General features: G+C 38.1%; 1 protein-coding gene and 1 long non-coding RNA gene across 2 annotated transcripts in view; both read left to right on the top strand.

Moving 5' to 3' along the window:
* Nucleotides 1-25,007, top strand: part of LOC101427658 (zinc finger protein 624-like) — a 195,797-nt gene that overhangs the window by 127,572 nt on the left and 43,218 nt on the right. The window lies entirely within an intron of this gene.
* Nucleotides 26-7,197, top strand: LOC111762122 (uncharacterized). The gene is made up of 3 exons (XR_002795319.3): nucleotides 26-85; nucleotides 2,320-2,389; nucleotides 6,613-7,197. It is a non-coding gene; the product is annotated as an uncharacterized lncRNA (long non-coding RNA).

The raw sequence follows: 25,007 nt of genomic DNA, 5'->3' as shown, positions 1-25,007 counted from the left end.
CTCCGTAGCGGAAAAGGCAAGTTCCCAGGATGCCCTGCGTGTCCCTAGGTCAAAGGCCACTGAAGGGAGGTGATCCGGGTCTCGGGTAAGGACCGGAGGCAGCGAGAGCAGGGCTTTCCCTGCGGCCTGCATAGTGTAAGGCTATCGTAATGGCGGTTGCACCATGTCCGGTGAGGGCCCCCGGCGCCCGACACCAGGACGGATCCTGCCCTGAGGGCCCTACCGGTGAAGGCGAGCTTGGTGGTCACTTCTCGGGGTCTCCGGACCCTCACTGGGCAGTCGCAGGAGGGCTTGGGCTATGCAGAAACTGCAGGTCCCATTAGGTGTTGGAGCGTGAGGCGGTGACGTCTCACTTGCTAGTTTGGGGGGACGGGGGTCTGCCTCTGGTCACAGGCTGGTGTGGACGGGAGTGAAGCCCAGACTGGGAAAGGCGCAGTCCTGTTGCTGCTTGAACAGTTTGTAAAATCTGCATCCCTAGACTAGGAGTCTTAATATTACCTGGTTCTGTGGGGTCTGGAGAAACGCCGTGAATGGAAATCCAGTGAGCCCAGTCCTAGACTCTAAAGTTCTTTGAAGCAGAAACTAGTGTCTTTTTTCTTTTTCATTAGAGAAGTTGTGAGCTTTCAAATCAATCATGCCTAATGTGCAGAATTCCCACACATCACCCCTCCACCAACACCTTGTTGTGAAACATTTGTTACAGATTATGAAAGAACATGACCATACTATTACCAATAACTATGGTCCATACTTTAGACTTGGTATGTTTTTTCCGTACACCCCCAGAGACTTTGATTTTTATCTTTGCAATTCAGCCAGAGTGTTGCCTCAAATGGGGGATCTATGAATGCTTGTCAAATGAATAAATAACTGAAAGAGTCATATACTTAACCTCTTGTCATCCATAACTCTCTGAGTGTACCTGCTTTCCTGAAGTTAAGAAAATCTGGTACGTACTCCTGGTGAGATATAGATTGGAAAAGAGAAGGTCAGAGGAAATAATGGGGGAGAAAGGGAAAGGATTTCCATAAGAGAATATGTGGAAGTAGAATACTAACTTGCTGTTAGTATTATCTACAATTTTTGTTTAGAAAATGGTAATAGTGGTTTCAACTCTTATTTTAGTTTCAAGTCTTTCAAAAGTCCCCAGGGGTAACAGTAACTCGGTTTTCTGGTACAGCTTAGCCTTCATTGAAACCATGTTTTGCAACAAACATGACAATTTCTCACTGCTCTTGTCTACTAATACCAAAAATGAGTTTTCAAAATAGACTCCTTAAAGATCATGGTCCAGCTTCCTAACTTTATAAAGGAGTAAAGTGAGTTATAGAAAGATTAAAGTTATTTGCTCCAGATAACTAGCTAGTGATTGGGTATGAGCCTAGGTTTCTTGAGTTTCAGTTAATATATTCTCCCGTCTTCCCCTGGACAAATATATATTGAACTTTCTTTCCTTTAATTCATATTATTTATTAATAGTTATAGTGTTGCTTCTCTTTAGTAGTGGCTGCCTAATCAAGCCAAAATTCCCAAGTCATTAGGAAGCAATATGTCATCTTCCCTTTTTCCTTTTGTTGCCGCCTTCTACAGAAAATGTTTTGATTTTCCCATGTAAAAGATTTTGAAAACAATAACTGATGATCTATCATTTCTTTCTGACAGTTGCAATGTGTCTTTGGGGCATATTTTCAGTTTTCAATTTAAGTTTCATTTTAGTGGAGCAAAACTGTACCAATTGTTGAGTCTCTGCAGATATAAATATCTGTATTTCTTCCTTATAAACACGTGGGTGTTTTTTAAGACATGTCAGAACAAATGTTACTGTGTACTTTATATCACTGTATATTTACATGACTATGTCTTGTAGTTGGTAGTCAATGCTCAGTAATTGAGTCAATTTATTAGTTTTAGGCCTTGTTTCTCCAGCTAAAAATGAGTTTCCGCGGCAATACCAATGACAAACTTTTTTATGATGCCCCTTCCTCCCAAAATTCCTGTAAAGCAAGACCCTGTGTGTTCAGGTTCAACCTCTATAAGGGTATAAATCTGCTTTGTTTACAGCATTTGTTAAATTTTGAAAAGAGAATCAACCAATAATTCGTCCTGAATTTATGTCACCAAAGCCTAAACCTCTTTTAACGATTGAAAATTCTGCTTTCTCAAGATCTATGTAGTAACACCTTATCTGATACTAACAAAATTAGTTGAGCTTTTAAACTTTACTGATGAGCACAGTTGTGAAGCAATTCTGAGACAAAGTAAATGAGTTCGTGGTTCCCAGTAACTGTGCCTTTGATCATGTGGCCATCTGCTTCTTAGCACAGGAGTGGAAAATCTGGATGAATGTCAGGACATTCACCTTCATCACAGGAGATCCTGATATCTTTAGGTAATATATGATTTTATTGAAAATTAGCAGTAATTCATAAAGTTAAAGACTTAACAAACCTTAGGCAGTCAATCCATTCCTTCTGTTTGCTGCTGGTGGCCTTTACAGAGACAACAACCTTATTTATTGATTCAAGTCAGTAAGGTCCCCTGTGAAACGTGAATTATTTTCCTGATACTGTGCCCAGTTCATGTCTATAATACCTTGGGCTAAAGAACCCTTTTACTGCAATCAATTTCTTGGTATCTCTCATTTGGGCTATATTAATTTTCAACACAACCCACAGTAGAGTCAAAGGAGTAGGTGCCAGTTAAATCAGTGCTAATCTTTTCAGAACTTTAACTCCTTTATTCAATTCAAGAGAAATCTATAGAAATCAGCAAACACTTACTGCATACTTAATATGTTCCAGATTCAAGGGCTAAGTAGAAAAACACAGTCCAAAGGTTTAAAGAGCAAATATCTCACTAAAAGAGACATTTATGTATTAGGGCTCTTTGGGTTACAAATGACAGAAATTCAACTCAAACCAGCCTAGGGAAGAAAAAAATCTTTAAGTTCATGTAATTAGGAAGTCCAATAGTAGAACTTTCTTCATACAAGGCTGAGTCTAGAGGCTCAGTCCATGTTTTAGGGTTCTTTTTTGCTCTTTCCTTTTAGATCAGCTTCTCTCTGTGTTGGTCTCATTTTCTTTACATAACTGGGGAAGCAGCTCCAATTTAGGAACCCTTTCAAAAAGAGAATGGATCTGGACAATGAACTCTTACAGTATTTTCCCAAGAATTTTCTACAGAACACCATTCATAAAAGGGAATCAGAAAAAAGGGTTGATTTACAATGGCCATCAGCATTTTTTAGGGCTGGACACAACCTGCAGCAAAGAAACCCGTTAAAGTTTATTATGGCATTTTTCAAATGTATTCCATTAGAGATCCCTCTTTCAAATAATACTTATTAGCTACATTCTTTGCAACAGGTATTCCATAGAACTCTCTTTGAGACGTATTGTGAATTCCTTATACAAAGGGGGGAACAATTAATTCTTCCTGTATGGGTTTCACTGAGAGGAAGGATAAAAGTGTTCTGGGCCTTAAATGAAAAAATAAAAATTTTCCAGGTGAAGGTGGGAGATGACAGCATTCTAAGAGGATATGAGTAAAATTTGGGGTGGTAAGAATGGAGTATGTTTAGGCAACGCGACATATTTTATGACTAGCTCATAGCATTCTTTGGGGGAAAATAGCAGGAAATAACCTGGATGAGGCCATATCATGAAGAGCCTTGAATGCTACCTGAGTTTGGACTGTATCCTATAGGCAATGGACTTCATAATTGGTTTTAGGAACAAATAGCCAGAGCTGTATACTAGAAAGCTAACTCTGGTTAAACAATATAGGATGAATCTAAAATTTGGAGATACTGGAAGCCAGATGACCAGATTAAGAGGTGTTGCAGTAGTTAAAGGGAGAGATGATACGGGGAATAAATGAGGACAGTAGCAGTTATAATGGAAAGAAAGGGGGACAGGTTTAAGGGACATTTTCAAGTTAAAGTTAACAAAAGAAAATTACTAGTTGTGGAGAATGAGTTAGCAGGAAGAGTATAAAAAAAGCAGGGAGCCTGTATAGCTCAGTGGTTAAGTGTTGACCTCTCACAAAGTTCTGGGTTTGATTCCCGGCCCTGGTACCTCCAAAAAAGAAAAAAAATCTTAAAAAGCAGTCTACAGGAGTAAAAATGATGAATTGCAGCTTTCTAGATACTTTACTCATTCTAGAAGATGCTTAGATCTGACAGTATACTGGAGGAGAAGATTTTTAAGGGGAAAAAATCATACAATAAATAGATTTGTTACATCAAAGAACCTGAGGAACATCTATTTAAAGACATGCAATATATATGCAATATATATATATGTATTTTAAAGATTTATTTTTATTTATTTCTCCTCTCCACCCCACCTCATTGTTTGTGCTCACTCTCCGCTCTCTGTATCTGTTCATCTACTTTTTAGGAGGCATCAGGAACCAAACCTGGGACCTTATGTGAGAAGGAGGTGCCCAGTAGCTTGAGCCACCTACACTCCTGCTTATTGTGTCTCTCACTGCATTTCGTTATGTCTGTGTTGTGTCATCTTACTGCACCAGCCCATTGTGTCAGCTCATTGTCTTACTTGTCTTCTTTAGGAGGTACCAGGAACTGAACCCGGGACCTCCCATGTGGTAGGCAGGCACCCAACTGCTTGAGCCACATCTGCTCCCCTACAATACATATTTAAAACTCTTGGTCTAGAAGAGGGGATGGTAAACTCTGTAGAGGGTCGTATATTAAATATTTTAGACTTTGAGGGTCACAGTCTCTGTTGCAGCTACTCAACTCTTACATTATAGCACAAATGCAGCCATATACATTGCATAAACAACTAAGCATGACTGAGATCCAGGGGAACTTTGTTTATGGATGTTCAAATTCAAATTTCATATATTTTCACATATCAAAAAATACTATGCTTCCTTTGATATTTTCCTACCATCTAAAAGTGTAAAAAATCATAGGATATGCAAAAACTGGCATTGAAATGTGTTTAGCCCACAAACCATATTTGCTGACCCTTAGTCTAAAGCTAAGAAGAAAAGATGGAACTGGTATTAGAGACATGGTCAGCATCTGTACATTAGAAATAGTGGAAACCATGCAGAGTGTAGAGCAAGAGAAGATGACTGCCAATGAGTCTTAGTACCACAAACTTTGAGGAGCAAATGAGTCAATGAAGAAGACTGAAGAAAATTTAGTCAGGAAGAAAGAAGGTGAAAATCTTACAGAAACCAAAGGGAAAAAAGAGTTTAAAGAAGCATTGGAGGGAAGGACTTTTGCTGGTAGTAGTGACAGATGCTGCAAAGAAGTCAAGAATGTGAAGAGTTGTGGTGAGCAGGTAGAGCTATTCAAAGCTCCTAAGCACAGACCTGACTTTTTCCATCCAGGAAAGTCTTCTTCAATGGCCACACCACTTAGGAGAAATGTTCATGAACCATTTACGGAAGAAAAGAATTTCTATCTAAACAATCTGATTAGTCAGTTCTTCTCTAGCAGTCAATGAATTGATACGCCCAGTTAGACAACCCTTAATCCTGGAAGAGAGCAAAGAGGAGACTAGGGAGTTTGAAAATGATAGATATCATTAGGGATCTTTGAGAATTCATTCGTGTTTAGTAGGGAGCAGAAGCCAAATTGTAGAGATTTGCAGGGGAGATGAGGCAGTGGAGGAAGCCCAGTTAAATTATCAACTCCTCTTTTAGTGAGTTACATTATCCACTACAGGCATACCTTGGAAGAGATATTGCAGATTCAATTCTAGACCACTGCAATAAAGTGTGTCATATAAAGTTTTTGTTTTCCCAGTGCATATAAAATTTACGTTTTCACTCTAGTCTATTACATGTGCAATATCATTCTGTTTAAAAATAATGTGCATACCTTAATTAAAAATACTTTGTTCCTTAAAAAAATGCTAACCGTTATCTGAACTCTAGCGCATTGTGTTCTTTTTGCTGGTGGAGGGTCTTGATTCAGTGTTGATAGTTGCTGACTGATCAGGGTGGTGCTTGTTGAAGGTTGGGGTGACTGTGGCAATTTCTTAAAATAAGGCATTTGGTTCACTCTTCATTTTAGAAATAGTTAACTATTAATAGTACACTTATAATAATATTATTTCAGCAATTGATAACAATGGTACCACATTCTTATAAAGTGTTAATAATAGGGAAAACTGTGTGGTGGTAGCCAGAGTATATGGGAACTCTGTGCTTTCTGCATGATCTTTTTGTAAACCTACAACTTCCCTAATTAAATATATATATAAAGGAAAATATAAAATTTTTTTAAAAAAACCTTTTCTCTCAAGTTTTAATGAAACTTTTGAAATATATATGGCATCCAATATTGTTATGCTTTGTGAAACATTATTAATTTACTAAGAGGTATTGAATAATTTTAAATCGCCCATGTTCCAGCTTTAATATTATTGAAAATAATCTCTTTATAAGTTCAAATGTGAAACTTTAAATTTCATTTTGTTTACAACGTTACTTTCATGGACATATCCAAGTGCTCTGAATATTAGATAGGGTTTTATTGTTTTTTTTAAGCCTATATAGTTATACCACTGAAATAATATGATTTATTCAAAATTCTCCAATGAATTTTGGGCCTTTTTTTTTTTTTTTGAGGTACTGCATGCCAGGCACAGAACCCAGGACCTCATATGTGGGAAGCCGGCATTCAACCACTGAGCCACGTTGACTTTCCTGAGTTGGTTTTCTCATTTGTTTCGCTTGCTTGTTTGTTTTTTTTCCCAGAAGGCACTGGGAACTGAACCCAGGACCTCCCATGTGGGAGGCAGGTACTCAACTGCTTGAGCCACATCTGCTTCCCCAGATCATTTTAACAGACCAACTGGAGAAACCATAGATCACAAGAGAACTTTAAATCTACAGAATCTCTCTCTCCTTAAGATTTTTCCTTCAATGCAATGAAATCAGCTTCTATGACAATTAAGTATATTTCATCTAAATGCTTCTGCTGTTTAAAAGAAAGGCACAATAAAATTATTCCATTTAAAAATATCATTGAATATCAAGCTGTGACATTAATATCAGCTTATTCTCAGTTACTAGTAACCACAGACTTTCCCTCCTCAAAAAGGAGTGTACCCACAAATGGATTTGCATTATTTCCTATCAATAGCTAGATACTCCACTAGATGTATCACCAAGCTAATGAGATTAAGGTCATGTGTCTGTTTCCCAAGTGAGCCAGTTTAGTTTTCCAAGTCCATGGCTATGTATTACTTTTTTTTTTCACCCCTGCCCTGCTGTTTTTGCTGTTTGTGTCCATTAGCTGTGTGATCTTCTGTATCTATTTCTTTGTTTAGCTTCTCATCTTTCTCTTATAGGATTCACCAGGATTCGATCCTGGGGACTTCTGATGTGGAGATAGGTTCCCTGTCAATTGCACCACCTCAGTTCCTGGTCTCCGCTGCGCCTCACCCTGACTCCCTTCTTCGTGTCTTTTGTTGTGTCATGACTCACTTGTGTGGGCACTGGCTTACCATGCGGGCACTCAGCTTGCTCTGTGGGCACTCAGCTCGGCACACAAGCACTGGCTCGCCACAGGGGCATTCATGCAAGCACTCACCTAGCCACATGGGCCCTCGGCTCACTGTGTGGGCACTTGACTTGCCGTGCAAGCACCCACACAGGTACTCAGCTTGCTGTGCAGGCACTCTTTCTCTTATTTTTCACCAGGAGGCCCCAGGGATTGAACATGGATCCTCCCATGTGGTAGGTGGAGGCCCTATCACTTGAGCCACATTCACTTCCCTATATATTACTTTTTTTAAAAAATGGAATTCCTTATGAATTTTGTGAAAATACCAGCTACAGAATATGCAATTAGTAATTCAAGCACTAGATGACCTCCAAGATTGCAGAAACAGTTCATTTAATGGGGAGACTTGCTTTTCCATGTTAACACAAGGCCATGATGTTGCCCTCCCTAAGGGATAGCATTCAGATTGGATTCTATATGCTTGTGATCCAGGGGGTGCCATTCACTTGGATTCCAATATGAATGGTGCTTCCTTTCCTGGAGTTGTGCAGCAAACTGGCCCTGAAGTTTCTTTAGGATAGCTTTATGAATTTTTTAAGCCAATGATTAGTTTTGCTTGTTTAAAAAGTGTTAGAGATCACAGAGAGACAGGTTTTGTTGTTTGTTTGTTTTTTAAAGATTTATTTTTTATTTATTTCTCTCCCCTTCCCCCCCCCACCAGTTGTCTACTCTCTGTGTCCATTTGCTGTGTGTTCTTCTGTGTCTGCTTGTATTCTTACCAGCAGCACCATGAATCTGTGTTTCTTTTTTTTTGTTGTTGCATCATCTTGTGTCAGCTTCCGTGTGTGCAGCGCCATTCTTGGGCAGGCTGCACTTTCTTTCATGCTGGGCAGCTCTCCTTATGGGGCGTACTCCTTGCATGTGGGGCTTCCCTATGTGGGGGACACCCCTGTGTGGCACAGCACTCCTTGCACACATCAGCACTGTGCATGGGCTAGCTCCACACAGGTCAAGGAGGCCCAGGGTTTGAACCGCGTACCTCCCATGCAGTAGGCAGATGCCCTATCCATTGGGCCAAGTCCACTTCCCTGTTGCTGTTTTTTAAGTTAAAAACGAGAGTGCTGGTTGCAGAAGGTGCATATCCTAGCTGTATGACCCAGGACAAGTTAATCAGGCTCTTCAGGTCTCAGCTTGAGACTGTAAATTTAAGGTATAGGTAATATTCACTTAAAAGATTGTCATAGGGTTTAAATGAAAACAACAACAACCAAAACAAAAAACAAAAAACAAAAACAAAGTTGGAATTCTTAGCAAAGGGCCTGTCATATAGTGGTTAAGGATCACTAATTTCCCAGGATTATAAATTTCACAAGGGAAGTGACAATAGTTGACTTGGTTACCGCTGTATCTCTGGGCTTATCTCAATGCCTGCCCCAGAGTCGATATTCAATAGACATTTGTCTTAGTGTGATTCCACACACTGTGTCAGGAAAATATGTGGTTCTGATACTATACTAGTAAGCCAACTAATTTATTGCCAACTTCCACTTACTGGGTCAAGATGGATCAAATCTAGCTTTGCCAGTGCCAAGAGGCTTCCCATTATTGAAAATGATTGGGTATCCTCATATGAGTTCTCTTTCTGTCCTGCCGGTTAGCTCAGGTGGATGTTCACCATAATAATAAAGACAAAGTGATGGATATTATCTTTGAGTCAGCTTTACTTTCAAAAGGAATATTTTTTATTTTGTTTTTACTGTCCAAAAAGCATCACATCTTCTCCCTACTTTCCTACTGTTTTCAATTATGTTAAAGTATCCATGAAAGTGAAAAAAATGTTTAAAATACAATGTTAATGGGGACAAAAAACAACTACAGCACCCAAGGCTATATAGTTTCTCTGTTTTGTAAAACAAACAAAAAATGTATGCATGTATGAATGTGGTTTTTGTTTGCTCATAGATAGGAGGAAAAGAGTGAAAGGAGATAATCCACAACATTAACAGTAGTCACCTTTGAGTTGGAGGACTATGGACTTTTTTCCTCCTGTATTATTCTTATAAGTAAATTTGTAGCACTAAACAAAATAAAGGTCACAAATCAATTTTAAGAAAATAGAAATAAAAGAGTTGAAATCTAAAGTAAGCAGAACATGGGAAACGGACTTTGGCCCAGTGGTTAGGGCGTCCGTCTACCACATGGGAGGCCCGCGGTTCAAGTCCCGGGCCTCCTTGACCCGTGTGGAGCTGGCCCATGCGCAGTGCTGATGCGTGCAAGGAGTGCCGTGCTACACAGGGGTGTCCCCCGCGTAGGGGAGCCCCACGCGCAAGGAGTGCACCCATAAGGAGAGCCGCCCAGCGCGAAGGAGGGAGCAGCCTGCCGAGGAATGGCGCCGCCCACACTTCCCATGCCGCTGACGACGACCAAAGCGGACAAAGAAACAAGACGCAGCAAAAAGACACAGAAAACAGACAACCGGAGGAGGGGGAGGGGAATTAAATAAATAAAAATAAATAAATCTTTAAAAAATAAAAAATAAAAAATAAAGTAAGCAGAACAAAGGAAATGATAAAGATCAGAGCTGAAATCAATGAAATAGGAAACAGAAAAGCAATAAAGAAAATTAATGAAACCAAAAGCTGTTTTTTGAGAAAATCAATAAAATGTGTAAGCCTCTGGTAAGACTAATCAGAAAAAAAAGATAGGTGATATAAATTATCAGTATCAACAATGAGAGAACAACATAATTGCAGTGTGTACTTATTTAAACTAATAAAAGAATATCATGGGAAGCAGATATGGCCCAAGTGATAGAGCTTCTGCCTACCATATTGGAAGACCTGGGTTCAATCCCTGGTGTCTCCTGGTGAAAAGAAGAGAAAGCGTGCCTGTGCAGCGAGCCAGTGCCAGCATGAATGCCCACATGGTGAGCTCAAGTGCCCACACAAGTGCCCGCATGGTGAGCCAGTGCCTGCGCAAGTGAGTCATGCAGCAAGATGATGATGCAACAAGAGAGAGACAAGGGGAGAGTCAAGGTGAAGTGCAGCAGAAACCAGGAACCGAGGTGGTGCAATTGCAGGGAAACTCTCTCCATATCAGGAGTCTCCAGAATCGAATGCAGGTGAATCCTAGAGGAGAGAAAATGAGAAGACAACACAGCAAAAACAGCAGGGTAGGAGAAGGGGGATGGGGAGGGAAATAAATAAATCTTAATTAAAAAAAGAATATCATGAACTATTTTTATGCCAAAATATTTGACAATTTACATGAGATGGAAATTCCCACTACTAAAGCTTACTCAAGAAAAAACCTGTATAGTCCTATATCTATTAAATAAATTGAATTTATAGGTATTTTTTCACAAGAAAATTTCACTATAAAATTCTATCCAACTTTTAAGGAAAAAAATCATTGCTCTACAACTCTTCCAGAAGACAGAAAAATAGAGAAAACTTACCAACTCATTATCAGGCCACCATTTCTATAATAACAAAGCCAGACAAAGATATAACAAGAAAATAGAGCCCAATGTTCTTTGCAGAAATAGATGGAAAAATTCTTAATAAAATTTTAACAATTCATCTTCAACCATGTATGAAAAGGATACTACATCTTGACATTTGGCATATATGTCAGAAATTCAAGGTTAGGTTAACATTCAAAAATAAATCTATGTAATTAATCATATTAACAATCTGAAAAATAAAAAACATACCATTTCAGTTGATGCAGAAAAAGCCTTTGATAAAATCCAATATCCACTCCTGCTTTTAAATAAACTGTCAGAAATATAGGATTAGAGGGAAATTTTTCAACTTGATAAAGGACATCTACTAAAACCTGTAGCTAGCATTATACAACATGGGGAAAGATTGAATTCTTTCTGCTAAGATTAGGAACAAGCCAAGGACATCCACTCTCATTACTTCTCTTCAACATTGTACTGGAGGTTCTGGTGGATATTGGAAAGAAAAGGAAATGAAAGGCATCCAGAATGGAAAAGAAGTAAACTTTCTTTATTCACAGATGACATGATCTATGTAGAATATCCCAAGTGATATAAAATTTATAAGTGAGTTTAGCAAGGTTGCAGTATACAAAGTCAATATACAAAAATCAATTGTGCTCACATATACTTACAATGAACAATGGGAACCTGGAATTTTGTACAATTTTAAATAGCATAAAATATGACAAAATATATGCACAATTGTACAAAGGAAACTGCAAAGCATTGCTGAGAAAAAATAAAGAAATAATGGAAATATATACCATTTGCATATATCAGAAGTATAACAATATTGTTATGATGTTTGTTCTCTCCAAATTGATCTATGGATTCAATGAGATCCTAATTAAAATCCCAACAGGCTTTTTTTTTGGTAGAAATTAGCAGTCTGACTCTATAATTAACATTGAAATAAAAAGAACCTATAATAGCCAAAACAGCTTTGAAAAAGAATACATTCAAAGGAACTTACGCCTTCTGACTTCATGACTTATTGTAAAACTACAATAATCATGACAGTTTGCTTTTGGCATAAAGATTGACAAATATATCAACACAACAGAACTGAGAGTCCAGAAGCAGACCCCCACATATGTGGTCAATTGATTTTTGACAAAGGTACAAAAGTGTTGTATAAAAAAGGTAGTTTGGTCAACCTTTGTTGACCAGAATAGGTCCTGGAACAATTGCATTTCCATGTACACCAACAAAAGATGCTGGAATGATTGGATTTCTATGTGTGAAAATTATTTTTAAAAAACACTTTTATTTCTGCCTTGCCCCCTATAAAAAAATAAATTCAAAATGTGTCATAGATCTAAATGTAAAACCTAAAATTTTAAAAAGTTCAAGGAGAACACATAGAAGAAATTTGTGAACACTTGGCTTAGGCAAATTTTGGTATAGCACCAAAAGCATGATCCAGAAAAGAAAGAATTGATAAAGTACACTTCATCAAAATTAAAAACTACTCTTCAATAGACAAATGAAAAGACAAGACCCATACTGGAAGAAAATCTTTGAAAGACACATGTCTGATGAAAGACTTGTGTCCAGAATATTAAGAGGACTCTTAAAACTCAATAAATAAAGTAAGAACCCTGAAAAATAAATCAATTACTGAAAAACCCAAGAAAAGATTTGAACAGACATATCACTAAAGAAGACATAGAGGTGGCAAAATGGCATATGGAAAGGTGCTCAACATCATTAATTATTAGGGGAATACAGATTAAAACAATGAGATAACACTATTAAATCTATTAAACACTATTACATCTACTACATCTATTAAAATGCCTAAAATTAATACTATTACATCTACTACATCTATTAAAATGCCTAAAATTAGAAATATTGACCATACCAAGGTTAAGATATGGAGGAAATGCAGCCCTCATAAATGTAGTGTCCCCATCATTTTATCCACTCTTTGTAGTACTTACCATTATCACCTTAAGGTGGTATTCATTTTCAGACAGTTGCCCGAACTTCTAAAGGAATACTGAGTTTGGACTTGGAATCTTATTTTGGTGTGCAGTCATCTTCATGAGTCCAAGTGGATTCTTCAAGGGAGAGCTAAGTTTCCTCAGAAGACAGTGTAACAACATGGAAAAATCATTATAATGGGATCTTAAGTTAGATGTAATATATAAAATTACGTGTAGATTATAAAACAATTTGGTTGCAAATGTAAATGCATAATACTTTTATGGTATTAAAAAAGACTAAAATACAGCATTTATATAATATATTTATATATTAATACTAAGTTTATATATTTATATATTAATACTAAGCATTTATATATTATATATATTTTTTTATATATTAATATGTTTATTATTATATATATATTTATATATTAATACTAAGTTCTATTACTAACAGTATTAGAAGTAACTAATTATTTCTCTTTGAGTTCCAAATTTTCTTTAATGAGCATGTAATTCATTGAAATTATACCTTTTATTTGTCCCACATCTGGGCAAATGAGCTCTCATTCCTCTCAGTTTAATAATAAAGAATCATCGGCAACCATGAAAAAGGCAAAAATTTTGACTGGGCTCTTTATTTTTGAAGGGTTCTTTAAATTTTTTGACCTGTCTGATATTCTACATTCATAGATCAGCAATAATTCACTCAGTATACACTTTGATATTGAAATTAGTAGCAAAATATCTTTCTGCCCTATAAAATTATGCCATGGCCATCCAATTAATAGGGCTCAATAAACATTTACTGCATTAAATATTTTTCATTGTTCCCCACTTCCAAGTTACTTGAAAGTGGTCGGTTCAGACTTCTTGTTGTTCTTACAGTACCTGATAGAGACTTTCACATAAGCATGGAGTAAGTGTTTCCCTTTGAAAAAACTTTTTATTTTGAAATACTTTCAAGCCTTCAATACAGTTATAAAAATAATACAAATTTCATACTGAGAACTCTAAATACCCCTATCCCCCAGATACCTAGATTCAGCAATTTTAAATGTTGCCACATTGGCTTTATCTATCTATCTATCTATCTATCTATCTATCTATCTATCTATCTATCTATCTATCTATCTATCTATCTATCTGTCTATCTATCTATCTATCTATCCATCCATCCATCCATCTATCCATCTATTTTCTGAACACTGAGCATCATGCTCCTTTAACAATTAATACTATCCTAAGAGCAAGGATGTTTATTTATGTAACAGTTATGTGCATTTATCAATTTCAAGAAAATAACATTGACATAAAGTTTACAGTCTATATTCCAATTTTTCCTATGTCCCAATAATGTCCTTTTGATCCTTTTTGTCCATCCTTATTAGTTCCCACTCAAGAGTACATAGTTCATTTAATTTGTCTAGTATCTTTAGTTGCTCTCTTTCTCTTTCTCTCCTTTTTAAATTGTAATTACATATATACAACTTAAACATTCAATCTCAATTAACTCCCAAGCATACAATTCAGTGTGATTAATGGCACTGAAAACCTTCCATTACAAAAACTTTCCTATCTTTCCAATCAGAAACCCAACACCCATTATGCATTAACTCCCCATTCCCCCTTCCCCCTGCCCTTGGCACCAGTACTCTAATTTCTGACTCTATGAGCTTGCATAGTCTCTGACATTTTCTTTCTGGTAAACTTGGGCTTAAATTTAGCATCCTAAATCTATAAAAATTTCATTTGCTTAGGTACAAATTAACTTCAATAATATATACAAGCTATGTGCCTGTATCACTCTGTCCCCCATTTTTATGTAGTTCTTATAACAAATTACATTTTTATATGTTATAAGTCCAAAACCACTGATTGATCATTTCTTTTTATGCTTGCCTTTTAGATCCTATAGGATGTAAAACATGGAGGTACAAATAAAAATACAGTAGTACTGGCATTTATACTTATTTACCCATGCCATGACCCTCACAGGAGATTGTCAGTCTATTTTCTTATATCCTTTCCTTTTCAACCTTCAGAACTCTCTTTAGCATCTCTTGCAGGGCCAAACTAGTGGTGACATAGCCCCTCTGCTTTTGTTTATCAGGGAATGTCTCATTTCTGAAAGACAGTTTTGCCAGATCTACAATACTTGTGTGGCAATTTTTGCTTTTAGCACTTTAAATATGTCATCCCACTGCCTTCATATCACCATACTTTCTGATGTGAAATCAGCATTTAGTTTTATTTTGAGGCTCCCTTGTATATGACCTGTTGCTTGCCTCTTGTGGCTTTCAGAATTCTTTCTGTCTTTAGCATTTGACTATAACATGTCATGGTGTGGGTCCTTTTGGCTTTATCCTGTTTGGAATTGGTTGAGTCTTCTCCTTAGACAGCATGATTTCAACTGTCTTATCTTCAAATTTATTAATTCCTTTTTCCTTCCTAAATCTTCTCTTTAACCCTGTAGGAATTTTTTTTAGGAGGTACCAGGGATTGAACCCAGGACCTGTACATGGGAAGCAGGCACTCAACCACTGAGCTAAATCCATTCCCTAATGAGAGTTGGGTTTTTTTTTTTTCTGTTTGATGTTTGTTTTTAGGAGGTGCTGGAGATGGATCCAGGGACCTTGTACATGAGAAGCAGGTGCTCAACCACTTGAGCTACATACACTCCCCTGTAGGGAATTTTTAATTTCGATTACTATTTCCATCTCTCTTGATATTCTCTTAGTGTTCATCTTTTACCTGATTTTCTTTAGTTCTTTGTACATTTTTTAATATATTTTTATTGAAGTATATAATTCATACATGAACATACACAAACAATAAGTGTATAGTATAAGTTGCAAATTCACACAAAAAAACATGCATTACGTCATACAGGGATCCCATACATCACAACTCCACCAACACCTTGCATTGTTGTGAAACATTTGTTACAAACTATGCAAGAGCATCATCAAAACATTGCTACTAACTATAGTCCATAGCTTACATTTGGTGTATTTTTCCCCCAATCCTGCCTATTATTTTTTTAAATATTTTATTACAGAGGTTATGAACTTAATAAGCAATCATACATGTGTAGAATTCCCATACAACTCCCCTTCACCAACACACCACACCATGGTGGAATATTTGTTACAGATTATGAGATAAAATCATCAGACAATTACCACCAACCATGGGCCATAGTGTACATTTGACACACTTTTTCCATACCCCCCATATCAACACAGTACATCTTTGGTATTAATGCAAGAATATTACAGTATTGCTGTTAACTGCAGTCCATAGGTCATACCAATGGTATTTTTCCTATGCTTCTCCACATTCCCACCAACCTGCAATAATAGTGACAAACATCTGCTCTAGCTCACAGAAGGACACTCTTGAATCTGTATTATCAACCACAATTCTCATCCTTTTCTGGATTCACTGTGTTCAGTCTCTGGATTATTCTCTAGCTTTCTTTCAATTGACATTTACATCCCTACACTACTCTTTGCAGCCACAATCCCATTTATAAACTAGCTGCTACTCACTATAATGCGTAACCATCAACTCTATCCATTTCCATATTTGTACAGCTAAGTTAATTCAAACTTCTATGTACATTAAGCTTCAGGAGTTCTTCTCAACCCTCCTCTTATCTCCAAATAACCTGTTCTCTAGGTGTTAACTCCATGCGTTTATTCTTTGTATTTAGTTCATATTAATGAGACCATGCAATATTTGTCCTTTTGTGTCTGGCTTACTTCAGTTAGCATAATGTCTTCAAGATTCATCCAATATTATCATATGTGTCCCAATTTCATTTCTTCTTACTGGAGCATAGTGTTCCATCTTATGTGTATACAACTTTTTATTTATCCATCCATTAGTTGATGGACACTTCGGTTGTTTCCATCTTTTGACAACTGTGAATAATGCTGCTATGAAAATTGGTATGCAGATGTCTGTTCATGTCAAAGTTTTTAGTTCTTCTGGATATATTCCTGCTAGAGGAATTGCTGGATCATATGGCAGTTCTATATTTAGCTTCCTATGGAACCGCCAAACTATCTTCCACAGAGGCTGCACCATTTCCCAATCCCACCAACAGTGAAGTAGTGTTCCTACTTCTCCACATTCTCTCCAACACTTACTGTTTTCTTTTTTTTTCTTTTAATAATGGCCATTCTATGTGGTGTGAGATGATATCACATTGTCATTTTGATTTGCATTTCACTAATAGCTAGGGATATGGAACATTTTTTTCATTTGCTTTTTGGCTATTTGTATTTCCTCTTTGGAGGAATGTCTCTTTAAGTCTTTTGCCCATTTTTTTTTTTTAAAGATTTCTTTATTTTATTTTAATTCCCCCCCCCTCCCCCAGTTGTCTGTTCTCTGTTTCTATTTGCTGTATCTTGTTTCTTTGTCCGCTTCTGTTGTCATCAGCGGCACGGGAAGTGTGGGCGGCGCCATTCCTTGGCAGGCTGCACTTTCTTTCGCGCTGGGCAGCTCTCCTTATGGGGTGCACTCCTTGCACGTGGGGCTCCCCTACACGGGGGACACCCCTGCGTGGCAGGGCACTCCTTGCGCCCATCAGCACTGCACATGGGCCAGCTCCACACGGGTCAAGGAGGCCCGGGGTTTGAACCGCGGACCGCCCATGTGGTAGACGGATGCCCTAACCACTGGGCCAAGTCCGTTTCCCATTTTTGCCCATTTTTTAATTGAATTACTTGCTCTTTTATTGTTGAGTTGTGTAATCTCTTTATGTAGAATGGAAATCAAACCCTATTAGATATGTGGTTTCCAAATACTTTCTCCCTTTGAGTAGGCTACCTTTTCACCTTCTTGACAAATTCCTTTGAATCACAAAAGTGTTAAAAAATGTGCCATACTCATGTAAGATGTTATTAATAGGGAGAATGGGAGAGGGTGAGGGGGTTGGGTATATGGGAATCTCTTATATATTCTGTGTGACTTTTCTGTAACTGAAAGCTTCTTTGAAAATAAAGCAAAAAAAAAAAAAAAAGACACTGGGGGAACATAAGAGAAAAGTGTTTAAGTGTGAGGAGGTCCCATTTATCCATGTTTTTTTTCATTGCTTGTGCTTTCAGTGTAAGGTTTAAGAATGTACCACCTAACAACAGGTATTGAAAATGCTTTCCTACATTTTCTTCTAGGAGCTTTATAGATCTTTTATATTTAAGTCTTTGATCCATTTTGAGTTAATTTTTTTATAAGGTGTGGGATAGGGATCTTCTTTCTTTTCAATATGGATATCCAGTTCTCCCAGCACCATTTGTTGAATGGACTCTTCTGCCACAGCTGGGCGATTTTGACAGGCTTGTCAAAAATCACTTGACCATAGATATGAGGGTCTGTTTCTGAACCATCAGTTTGGTTCCATCATTCCATGTGTCTATCTTTATGCCAATATCATGCTATTTTTTTTACCACCATATCTAGGTAATACGATTTTAAGTCTGGAAGTGAGAGTCCTCCACCTTCGCTTTTCCTTTTTAAGATGTTTTCGGCTATTCAGTCCCCTAACCCTTCCAAATAAATTTGGTAACTGTTTTCCATTTGTTTAAAAAATGGTGGTGGAATTTTGATGGGGACTACATTGAATCTGCATATTAATTTGTGTAGAATTGACAACTTAATGATATTTAGTCTTCCAATCCATGGGCATGGACTATTCTTCCAATTATTTAGGTCTTTTTAAATTTCTTTTAATAATGCATTATGGAAAGCAGATGTGGCTCAAGTGATTGGGCTTCTGCCTACCACATGGGAGGTCCCAGATTCGATTCGCAGTGCCTACTGGTGAGGGCAAGCTGGTGCAATGGGCAGGCACAGTGAGCTGATGCAACAAGATAATGCAATAAAAGAGACACAAAGAGGAAAGACGATGAGAGACACAGCAAACCAGGGAACTGAGGTGGTTCAGGTGATTGAGTACTTGTCTCCCACATGGGAAGTCCTGGTTCAGTTCCCAGTTTCTCCTAAAGAGTAGAGGAGGAAACACAGAGAGCACACACAGCAAATGGACATAGAGAACAGACAGCAACCTCAAATAATGAGGCGGGAGGAGTAAATAAATAAAATAAGTCTTTAAAAAGACTAATGCATTGTAGTATTCTGAATCATGTGCTTTCCATCCTTGGTTAAGTTTATCCTAAACATTTGATTCTTTTAGTTGCTATTATAAATGGAATTTTTTCCTGACTTCCTCCTCAGATTGTACATTACAATTGTATAGAAATATCACTGATTTTCACATATTGATCATGTATGCTGGCACTGTACTGAAATTGTTTATTAGCTCTAGGAGCTTTGTTGTAGATTTTTCAGGACTCTAGATATAGTATCATATCACCTTGAATAGTGAAAGTTTTACTTCTTCCTTTCTGATTTGGATGCCTTTTTTTTCTTGCCTGATTGTGCTAGCTAGAACTTCTAGCACTATATTGAGCAACAGTGGTGACAGTGGTCATCCTTGTCTTGGCCCTGATCTAGTGGGAAAACTTTCAGTCTTTCACCACTGAGTAAAAGTGGTGTTTTTCATATACTGTTTTCACATAGTGTTTCAAACACTGTTGGTTTTTCATATATGATCTTTATCATGTTGAAAAAGTTTCCTTCAATTCCTATCTTTTGTAGTATTTTTATCAAGAAAGTATGATGTATTTTGTCAAATGCCTTTTCTGCATAAATTGATAAGATGATGTGATATTTCTTCTTTATTAATATGGTATATTATGCTGACTGATTTTCTTGTGTTGCACCACCCTTGCATGCCTGGTATAACACCCAGGATGAATAATTCTTTTAATATGTTGTTGGATTCAATTAGCAAGTATTTTATTGAGGATTTTTGATCCATATTTATTAGAGAAATGGGTCTGTGATTTAATTTTTTTCATAATATCTTTATCTGGCTTTGGTATTAGGGTGATATTGGCTTCATAGAATGAGTTTGGTAGCATTCCTTCTTGTTCAGTTTTTTTGAAGAGCTTGAGTAAGATTAGTATTAAATCTTTAAATGCTTGGTAGAACTCATCTGTGAAACTGTCTGGTCCTGAGCTTTTCATTTTGGGGAGTTGTTTGTTAACTGTTTCAATCTTTTTACTTGTGATTTGTTTGTTGAGGTCTTCTATTTCTTCTCCAGTCAGTGTAGGTTGTTTGTATGTTTCTAGAATTTTTCCATTTTGTCTACATTGTCTAATTTTTTTGGCATACACTTGTTCATAGTATCCTCTTACGTTCTCTTTTATTTCTGTGGGGTCAGTAGTAATGTTCCTGCTTTCATTTTTTATTTCATTTATTTGCATCTTCTCTCTTTTTTTCTTTGTCAGTCTCACTAGGCATTTTTCACTTTTGTTCATCTTCTCAGAGAACCAATTTTTGGTTTTGTTAATTCTCTATTGTTTTTAGGTAAATCTCAATTTCACTTATTTCTGCCATGATCTTTGATATTTGATTCCTCCTACTTGCTTTGGGATTAGTTTCCTTGTCTTTTTTCAAGTTCCTCCAGCTGTGTAGTTAGGTTATTGATTTTATCTCTTTTGTCTTTTTTAAAGTAAGCATTTCAGGCTATAAATTTCCCTCTCAACACTGCCTTTGCTACATCCTGTAAGTTCTGATATATTGTGTTCTCATTTTCATTTGTCTCTAGATATTTATTGATTTCTCCCAAAATTTCTTTTTTGACCCTACTGATTATTTTGAAGTGTGTTGTTTAATCTCCATATATTTGTGAATTTTCCCTTTTTCTGCCCCTTGTTGATTTCCAACTTTATTCCATTATGATCAGAGAAAGTGCTTTTATAATTTTGATCTTGTTAAATGTACTGAGACCTACTTTGTGACCCACCATGCCATCTATTCTGGAGAAAGATCCATGAGCACTTAAAAAGAATGTATATCCTGCTGTTTTGTGGTGCAATGTTCTGTACATGTCTTTTAGGTTTAGTCCATATATCATAGTATTCAAGCTCTCTGTTTCTTTATTGATCCTCTGCCCAGATGTTCTACCCAATGCTGAGAGTGGTGTTTTGAAGTCTCCAACTATTATTGTAGAGATATCTATTTCTCCCTTCAGTTTTGCCAGTGTTTGCTTCTTGTATCTTGGGGCATCCTGGTTAGGTTCTGTAGCAGTTTGATATGGTTATGAATTCCAAAACTAGATATTGGATTATGTTTGTAATCTGGTCTGTACCTGGGCATGATTAAGTTATGTTTAGGGCTTTGATTGGGCCACATCATTAGGGCATTGAGTCCCCACCCCTTGGAGGGTAGGGACTCACAGATAAAAGGCATGGCAAAGGAAGAGTTTGGGGTTTTTGATTTTGGAGTTTTGCTGGAGTTTGATGCTGAAGCCTTAAGCTGGAGCCTCAGGAAGTAAACAAACAGAGGAACCCTGAACCCAGAGAGAAGCAAGACCCTGGAAGGGAGGAACCCAGGAAGCCTGAATCCTCACAGATGTCAGCAGCCATCTTGCCCCAACATGTGAAAATAGACTTTGGTGAGGGAAGTAACTTATGCTTTATAGCCTGGTATCTGTAAGCTCCCCCAAATAAATAACCTTTATAAATCCAACAAATTTCTGGTATTTTGCATCAGTACCCCTTTGGCTAATACAGGTGCATATACATATATGATTGTCATTTCTTCCCAGTAAATGTCCTTCCTTGTCTCAAATAACAGTTTTGCTTTTAAAGTCTATTTCATCTGCTATAAGTATAACTACTCCAGCTTTTTGTTGTTGTTACTGCATGTATGGAATATCTTTTTCCACCTTTTCACTTTCAGTCTGTTGGTATCCTTGTGTCTAAGGTGAGTCTCTTGTAGACAGCATATAGATGTCTCATATTTTCTTACCCATTCCATCAGGTTGTGTCTTTCAATTGGGGGACTTAATGCAAACATTCAATGTCATTACTATAAAAGCAGTTCTTACTTCAACCATTTTGACTCTTGGTTTTTTAATCTGTCATATTTTATTTTTACCACTCTTTTGACATTTTTAGTTATTGTTACTGACACTGTCTTCATTTCTAGACTCTCTTCAAACCTCTCTCTCCTGACTTTTCTTTTCAGGCTGTAACACTTCCTTTAGTATTTCCTACAAAGCTGGTCTGTTTGTTATAAGCTCTCTCAATTTCTGTTTATCTGTGAATATTCTAAACTCATCCTCATTTTTGAAAGTCAGTCTTGCCAGATATAAAATTCTTGGTTGAAAGTTTTTCTCTTGCAATATCTTAAATATATCATAACACTGTCTTCTTGCCTCCATGGTTTCTGATGAAATTAGCACTTAATCTTATTGGGTATTGCTGTTCTCAGAATTCTCTTTGTCTTTGGTATTTGATGTTCTGATTAGTATGCATCTTGGAGTTGGTCTACTTGGATTTATTCAGATGGGAGTACAATGTGCTTCTTGGATGCAGATAACTATGTCCTTCAATAGAGTTGGGAAATTTTCTATCATTACTTCTTCAAGTATTCCCTCTGCCCCTTTTCCCTTCTCTTCTCCTTCTGGGACACCCATGACATGTATGTTTGCAAATCTCTTGCTGTTATTTAGTTCCCTGAGACCCTGTTCACTTTTTCCATTGTTTTCTTCATCTGTTCTTTTTTGTGTATGCCTTCAGAGGCTATGTCTTCCAGCTCACCAATCCTTTTTTCTGCCTCCTCAAATCTGCTGTTATATCCTCCAGTATATTTTTAATTTCATTTATTGCTCCTTTCATTCCCATAAGATCTGCTATTTTTATATGGATGCTTTCAAATTCTTCTTTGTGCTCACACAAAATCTTCTTAATATCCTTAATCTCTTTAGCCATCTCATTGAATTTATTAAGGAGATTTATTTGAACAGCTATGATTAGTTGTCTCAAATCCTTTATGTCATCTGGAGGCTTATTTTGTTCCTTTTGCTGGGCCATATCTTCCTGTTTCTTGGTATGGGTTGTAATTTTTTGTTGGTCCACTAGATGTATTTATTCTGGGTGCAGTTTCTCTCTTTAGGGCTATCTTGTCTTTTCCTCCTTGTTGCTTGTGTATAGGAGCCAAGGATGTAGTTGGTGCTTTAAGTTGTGGAGGCTGAAGCTAGGAATTGATGAAGCTTCTCCCACCTTTCTCCTTTACCAAGGGTAGGGACAGCACTGCAGCTCTGTGTAATAATCCAACTTGTGCAGGACATGACTGTCTTTAGTTGCCTGGAGAAAGTGATGAAACTTCATACCCCTTTCTTCCTTCCCTGGTATGGGGATGAACCTGCAGGTGTGGGCAGCAATCTATGTTGTATGGGTCCAAAATGACTACAGTTGTCCAGGTAGACTTATGTAGCACTGCCCCCTACCCCACTGCAGGTGGGAATGGACCCTCTAGAGTGCCCAACAGTCTTATCTGTGTGGTGGGTTGAATATGCCTGTAGTTGCCCTGAGAGGCCGAGGGAGTACTGCCCTTCTGCCCTTTAGAGGTGGGAATGGAACCACTGATGGCAAACAGTCCTTGCAGGCCAAAAGTGCCTGCCATTCCCCAGAGAGGCTGAGGAAACACCAGCCCCTTCCTGTTGTATTAGGGTGGGGGTGGACCCACAGGCATCCAACAGTCCAGTCCATGCAGGCCAAAAGTACCTGCTGTTGCCCAGAGAGTTAGAGGAAATACACGCTCCCTCCTGTCCTATTGAGTGGTGGTGGTGGATCCACAACACCCAACAGTTCAGTCTGTGCAGGCCAAAAGTGCCTATGGTTATTCAGAAATGCTGTGGAAATACCAGCACCCTCCTTTCCTACTGGGTGTTGTTTTTTTGTTTTAAATTTTATTTCTATTTAAACCAAACTGGTTTTTCTTTCTCTTTTTTTGTTTTTTTAAGATTTATTTATTTACTTCTCCCCCTCACCTCCCATTGTCTTCTCTCTGTGTCCATTCACTGTGTGTTCTTCTGTGTCTGATTGTATTCTCATCAGGCAGCTCCAGAAACCAATCCTGGGACCTTTCAGAGTGGGAGAGAATTGATCATTCTCTTGGGCCACCTCAGCTCCCTGTTCTGCTATGTCACTTATTGTCTCTCCTCTGTGTCTCTTGTTGTGTCATCTTGCTGTACCAGCTCTCCATGTTGGCTGGCACTCCTGCATGGGGTGGCACTCCTGCATGGGTGAGCACCCCTTTCCCATGCAGGATGGCATTCCACGTGGACCAGCTCACTGAATGGGCCACCTTGCCTTCATGAGGAGGCCCTGGGCATTGAACCCTGGACCTCCTATATGGTAAACAGGAGCCCACTACTTGAGCTACATCCATTTCCACCTATTGGGTGTTGGGGGTGGACTCACAGGTACCCACCACTCCAGGCCATGCAGGCCAAACTGCATGAAAGTCTGAGGAAATCCATCTCCCCTCCTATCCTACTTGGGAGTGGGAATGTAGCTACAGTATCTGACTATTCCATCTGTGTGGGCCAAAAGCACCTGCAGTTACTCAGAGAGGCTGGGGAAACACAGTACCTCTCTTGTCCTATTGGGGGTGGGATAGAGTCACAGGTGTCCAACAATCGAGTTCTTGCAGGCCAAAAATGCCTGTGGTTTCCCTGAAAGGCTGAGGAAACACCAGCCCCCTCCTACCCTATGGGGGAGGGGGTTGTGTGGAGAGCAGAGGTGGAGATGGAATCGAAGGTGCTAACAAACCAGTTTGTGTGGGCTGAAAATGCCTGCAGTTGCTTGGAGAATCTGAGAAAACATACCTCCTCTCCTATCCTATTGGGGTGTGGGTATGGAGCCCCAGGTGTCCGACTATTCATTCTATGCCAGCAGAAAGTACCTGCAGTTACCCTGAGAGGTTGGTGTAGCTTCCTCCCTGCAGGAGGTCAGGCTGGAGCCTAGGCTAGGGCTGCAATCTATCTTGATGGAAAGAAGCCAGTCCCTTACTTCACTGTGATTTTCAGTCAGCCCCACTTCCCCTCATGCCAGGGGCAGAGTTAAAATGGCAGCTACTGGCCTCTTTCCAAGTTGGACAGGTTTAAACTCTAGCTGTTCTTAGGATTAAACTTTAGTAAGCCAATTTT

The sequence above is a fragment of the Dasypus novemcinctus genome, chromosome 5 (assembly GCF_030445035.2).
Source record: "Dasypus novemcinctus isolate mDasNov1 chromosome 5, mDasNov1.1.hap2, whole genome shotgun sequence".
NCBI lineage: Eukaryota > Metazoa > Chordata > Mammalia > Cingulata > Dasypodidae > Dasypus > Dasypus novemcinctus.
The sequence above is the reverse complement of the archived record's forward strand: the minus strand, read 5'-3'. Positions and strand labels throughout refer to the sequence as shown.